Raw genomic sequence first — 6,000 nt, forward strand, 5'->3', positions numbered from 1 at the left:
CTAAGGTCGAGGAGGAGTAACATAGGCCTTCACGGTTTTACCCACTTTCCTTTCTTTGTCAAAGGCTTTGTCGAGGTTACTGCCTGTTTTGAGGAGCTTCTTCATGTTTTGGAAAGTCTTGACGGCGAATCCAACAGAATATCGACCATTAACATTATCTAGAATCATGTCGATTTGTCTTTGTTCGCTAGGTAGGGAATCAATCTCTTCAGCAACCGCTTTCCACCGTTCGATAAAAACCGCGAATTTCTCGTTTTTGCCTTGCTTGACATTCTTGAGCTTCTTTTCTGGCCGTTCTAAGCTGAGATGCATGCTGAAACGTTCTATGAAGGCTGACGCGAGTTCGTCGATAGTCTAAAGATAAACTATCTTCTTTTGGTGACACCAACGCAGGGTCGCACCATCTAAATATTGGGGAAATAGATGGAGGACTGTTGGTTCTCCCAAATATAAAGGTGTCATGGTCATGGTGTATATCTGGAAGAAAGCAGTAGGGTCAGTCTTGCCTACATACTTTGATAGAGAAGGTAGCTTTATCCCGAAAGGGATCATTGCTCGTTCGGCAATTTTCATGGCATATTTCCAATCATGGTGTTCATCCAAACTGCCTTTGTTCAATTGATTGAGTTGCTCTTGGAACTTGTCCTGGTTAGCATCCAATTGAGTTATTTGGATATCATATTCCATAGGAGGGATGATCAAAGGGTTTTCCCCTTCTTGGGCGTTGGGGTTGTCAGCAATTTCTGGATGAGTCCTTGTTGACATGTTATAATCTTCAGGAGGCTCTTCATAGAGAGAGACTTCTTCCACGCGACAATTCTGAGGATTGATCCTGATCGGAGTGGCGATAGGTGTAGCTAGTGGCGGCTGTCGTGACGAGGATGGTTGCTTCGGGACCGGGATGGTAGGCTTAGTCATCAAGCTCATTAATATCGCCAACTGTTCAATGACTTGCTGAAGAGTAGCTTTTATCTCAGCAAACTCAGTTGGGGATATTGTGTCCTTAATGCTCTTTGGAGTTCCCTCGGCCATGACTTGACGCACAAAACGTCCAGTTCTTGTATCTCTTTTCCATAGGGTCGTACTTGTACGAAAGTGACTGGCGTACTGTTAAGAAGATACAGATAGATGAAGCTTTGTAGATGTAGTACAATACAAATGCAAAATGCGAGACATTAATTCAGGAAAGCAAGGATCTCATTCATGAACAAACAGACAAACATAGAGCTGTATATAAACATACTCGCAGCGTTTGTTACAGAGAGACTCACTTATTTATATTTTACAAAAGAGTCTAAATGGGAAAAAGTCCCAGATGAAAGCGAAAACCTCCTAAGTCCAAACATAGTCTGGTTCGATATGAGCATTCTCCTCTGCTTCAGCTTGGTGAACTCTCTCATACTAGTTGGTGATAAGATCCTGGTATTTCCTACGTCTTGTCATGACATTGAGCTGGAAGGCATTGTTCCACTGACCGATGTACTTTGCGTGGAGTCTTCGGGTTATAGGTCTGTCTGTTACAACAGCAGGTTCGACATGGCTGTAGCCAAATTGTTTGAATAGTTCATGGGTATAGTAGTAGGTGATCCATTTTAACCCAAGAGTAGGACAAGCGCCTTATCGCTCATCATGAAGGTCATCTTCTTGATGGGGTATCATGGAAGGATGTCCCATGATTCATTATTATCTAGTATCGGGATTTCATAAAGAGCTTCCCTCATCCTTTGGTATTGAACAAAGGGAGATAAAGTGTTTCCAAATAGGACTGGCGGTAGACGCTTGAGCTTGTCAAGCAGTCAGATGTAGAGGATCAAGGGAGAGCCCCTATTACTTATGGTGGGAGATCGATATGAGCTATTCAGACTCATGAGTGTTTCTGCCAGTATAATTCCAAATGGATCTTTGTTGCCTTTTCGCAACTGATGTGTCACCTCGATGATCCTTGAAGAAGGATTGTCGTTCGCTGGCCTAATTAAGTGGTGAGCAAGTAGGATAGACATTGTGATTATGGATGATCCTGCTTTTATCGGGACCTCTCTGTCCTTGATCTCTAGTTCAGCCCAAGCCGGAAAGTTGATGCTCATACAAGAGATGATAGCATTAGAGGTTTCTTCAGAGTAGTGGTACTCCTTTTGTAGAAGTCTTCCGATAGACATTGAGTTTAGGAATGACTTTAGATGTATAACATTCTTGTTATCTATCATGAGAATAGCCCGAAATTCTTCTATAGTGGGGGAGATGATACTGCTACCGAGGATGTAAGATCTTTGATCAGGATTCCACCTTTGTTGCATTTCCATCATGAAGTTGGGATTGACTTCGTACTTCAGAAACTTAAGGATGGAGTTGAGACCATAGTCCTCGAAGTACCACCGATTTTCACGAAAGTGCTTCGCTCAAGGGAGCAACTCGGCATCTGTCAACATAGACATCGTGGATGACTGTGACAGTAGGAGAGAGAATGTATTGCAAATGTAACAACAAAAGAAAATGCGTATGCAAATAACATGACCTATAGATAAACATCCCGTAAGGTTTTATACATATTTGCTTTCAAAAAAAAGAACTTCCGATGTTACATTTCAAAATTTCGGAGTTCTTTGGGGTTTGTCTAGTTGACTATACTAGGTCGCTTTGTGCAAAAAGGGTGAAACTTGGGCTCCTCTTCAGGGGGAGTGAGTTCGACTACAGCGAGTGGAGGTAACAGAGCCTTCACTTTCTTTTTCTGCTTGTTGGAGGTGGAATTCGTCCATGATCTGGTCGATGTAGTCCTTGCGATCCTTAGGGATTCCCATCTTGACGCAATTATTCCAAAGATCCAGATAGTCGGAAAAGTCATTATGCCGGATTGGCCTATCTATGGCTACCACGCATTCAAGGCAAGGGGGCATGCAGTCACGCCCGAACTGTTTAAATAGTTCACTAGTGTAGTATGAAGTAATCCACTCAAGGCCCATGAGTATGATGATGGGTTGGTCGCTCATTAGATGGACCATCTTCTTAATATCGTACCATGGTAGAAGCTCTCGAATGGGATCGTCGTCGTGGACAGGGAGCTCTGGTTTGATGTTCCTGAAGCATCGATTCTGGAGGGCAGTACCCATCACGTTGCCAGGAAGTGGAGAAGGAATACACTCCATCTTCTCTAAGAGCCAGATGTAGAGGATGATAGGAGCTCCTCTTTGATTGAGAGAGTAGGAACAGTATGACTCGTTGAGACCCATCAGTGTCTCTGCCAGAATGATCCCAGTAGGATCCTTATTTTCACCTCTAAGATTATAGACCATTTCTAGAATCCTTGCGGATGGAGGGCGATTGCTCGAGGGAGCAAGGAGAAAGTGAGCTACTATAATGGACATGGTGAGCTGAGAAGCGTCGAAGCTTAGTGGAGGGATTTCTCCGTTTTGGGTTGCCACTTTAACCCAGCGAGGAAAGTCCAAGTGAGTTTTGGCGAGGATTTTGTTTTCCACGGTTTTCGTGTAGCCAAGCTCATCTGGAGGAGTTGTCTGAGAGACATGGACTCGGCTGAGGGTTTGATCCTTAGGATGTTCTTGCTTATGATCATCATGATGGCCTTGAACTCTTCAATGGTTGGGCAAATCTGGCGATCCCCTAGTATAAAGGTGCGGTGCACCGGATCCCATCTGCGTTGCATATCCATCATGAAGTCGTGATGGAGGCGGTTATTAGTGTAGTTGAGAGCGGTGTTGATCCCAAAGGAATCATAGTACCACAGATACTCATTGAAGTGGTAAGTCCACATAGAGAGGTCCTCGTTTTCTAATAAGGCCATTCTGCGCACATAATCAACTTTGACAAACATGTCGAGTGATTTTGATGAAAGAAAATATGCTTAGGGCACTTGCACCAGAAGTGCTAAATTTTATACGTAAAATAATATTAAAAAATACATATATCTATTTTATAACATCTCAATTCAAAATACTCTATAGCAGCATTTCTATCTATATACCTATAACATTAAAATATTTATTTTTTGCAAAATTAAAAAACAACTTGTAACTATTTTTTAAAATTCAAACGACTATATTCCAACGCCTATATTTCAAATTCAAATCCAACACCTATATTTCAATTTCAAATTCCAACGCCTATATTTTATTGGCATGTTCTATAAAAAAAATTGAGATTCAAATTCCAACGGCTATTTTCCAGCGGTCATATTTCGAAATCCAACTATAAATAAAGTTTTTGTTCATTCATTCTTCACCACACTTTAAGCTTTATCCTACACGATGAGTGGCAATAATAATTTTTTAAAAGATTATTTGTACGGATGCGATGATGACAATGATATGATTCAAATTCTGGCAATGTTTATTCCAGCAATGTTCGATTCAAGCGGTCCTTGACTTCCGAGATTGATCCACTTACATTGATGTCTATGTTTATTCCAGCAATGTTCATATTGAAACTCACATTTCTCCCTTGAATGGTACACCTGTTTGGCCTATTCAATTTGTAACACAAAAGATCAATATTTATTACTAACTTTTCAGCATTCATTTTATTCACATACAAGTATTAGTTTACATACCAAATCTTGGCAAGTTGTACCAGATTTACGAGATAACTCAAGCTGCGTGTGATAACCACAAAACTTGTTTACACATTGTTGGATTTTTTGCCATCGACTTCGAAGAGATCCTAATGTATGTTGCCCATAGTTGGCATCTATGGACTCATTAAAATATGTCTTAATTCTTTTTCATTACTGATCTGCTTTTTGATTTGTGTTACGGATAGTGTCAAGACTTACGTTTAGCCAAGAAGATATCAACACAAGGTCCTCATTTGGTGAGAAGTTCTTGTTCTTTTTTTTCCGGACGTATCTGCCTCCAACTCGATTGAGGTGTCCAAATCGTTTGTTTCAGATAGGTAAAAAACACTGCTCAATCCATCATCAGTTACTCCCGCCATACGCATAATTCCAGAAATGTCGTTATTCATACCTATGTATCCTACAAACGAGATTAATCATTGATTTCGTAGAGAGATCGAAAACAATTTATCATTCAATCTTATAACAAGCCAAGGAACTTGAGCAGATATAAAAAAGGAAACGAACAGAAATTTCCAAAGCAAAATCCACGATCTAGGAAACAGGCCCTAGAGAACAACACACAAAAAAGTGAGAGAGAGGAAGACGGGATACCTGGTTGGAAAGTTGGAAGAAGTCAAAATTCGTATCTTGAGCAAAACTAAGGAACTTTTCACTCCTACTGATCACTGTAGAGCATTAACATTTTCTAGATCTCTCTATAGCTCAAGCCTCTCTTATCGTTATCTCTTTTCATCTCTACAGCAAAAGTTTTGAAGCTTACGTTTAGAGGAGAAAAGAACCTACAGTGTTAGAAAGAACCTATGCTTTCTCTGCTATGTGGAAAAAAAAATATGAGAGAGAATAATATTCCCGCCAGTTTTGAGAAAAAAAGATGAGAGAGAATAATGTTGCCGCCAGTTTTGAGTATAGAACATGAAAAGTGGTGTTTTATATATAGAACACTACTGTTCATTTGGGCTAAATTTTTTTAAGTATAGCCCATCTGATGTAGATCAAATTTGTTGTAATTTTTAGTTTTTATTTCTATTTTAGATATAGAACACCTAATAGAACATCTACTACGAGTGCCCTTAGAGATGTTTTAGTATATCTATTATAAATGTATGCATGTATAATAAATAAGCACGTACTGAGTTGACTTGTCGATGCCTTGATGTTTGGGCACGTCCAAACAACGGTTGGATAAAGTAACCAGGTTTTGTGTGCTAAGGTTTTCTGTCGAGGTTTGGGTGGGAATCTCTCCCCACCATCGCTGAGATCGCATCCCGAAGGATGTATCAAAGCCGACAAAAGGGATCCACTATGGGTTCCTAGTTTTTCTTCACGCAACATCGCTCGGTCACAGACCGATATGATCGGTCTTCACGTAATTGTAGGAGTACAGAATTCTGATCTGGTACTCCTTCACGTAAATC

The sequence above is a fragment of the Impatiens glandulifera genome, chromosome 8 (genome assembly GCF_907164915.1).
Source record: "Impatiens glandulifera chromosome 8, dImpGla2.1, whole genome shotgun sequence".
Taxonomy (NCBI): Eukaryota; Viridiplantae; Streptophyta; class Magnoliopsida; order Ericales; family Balsaminaceae; genus Impatiens; species Impatiens glandulifera.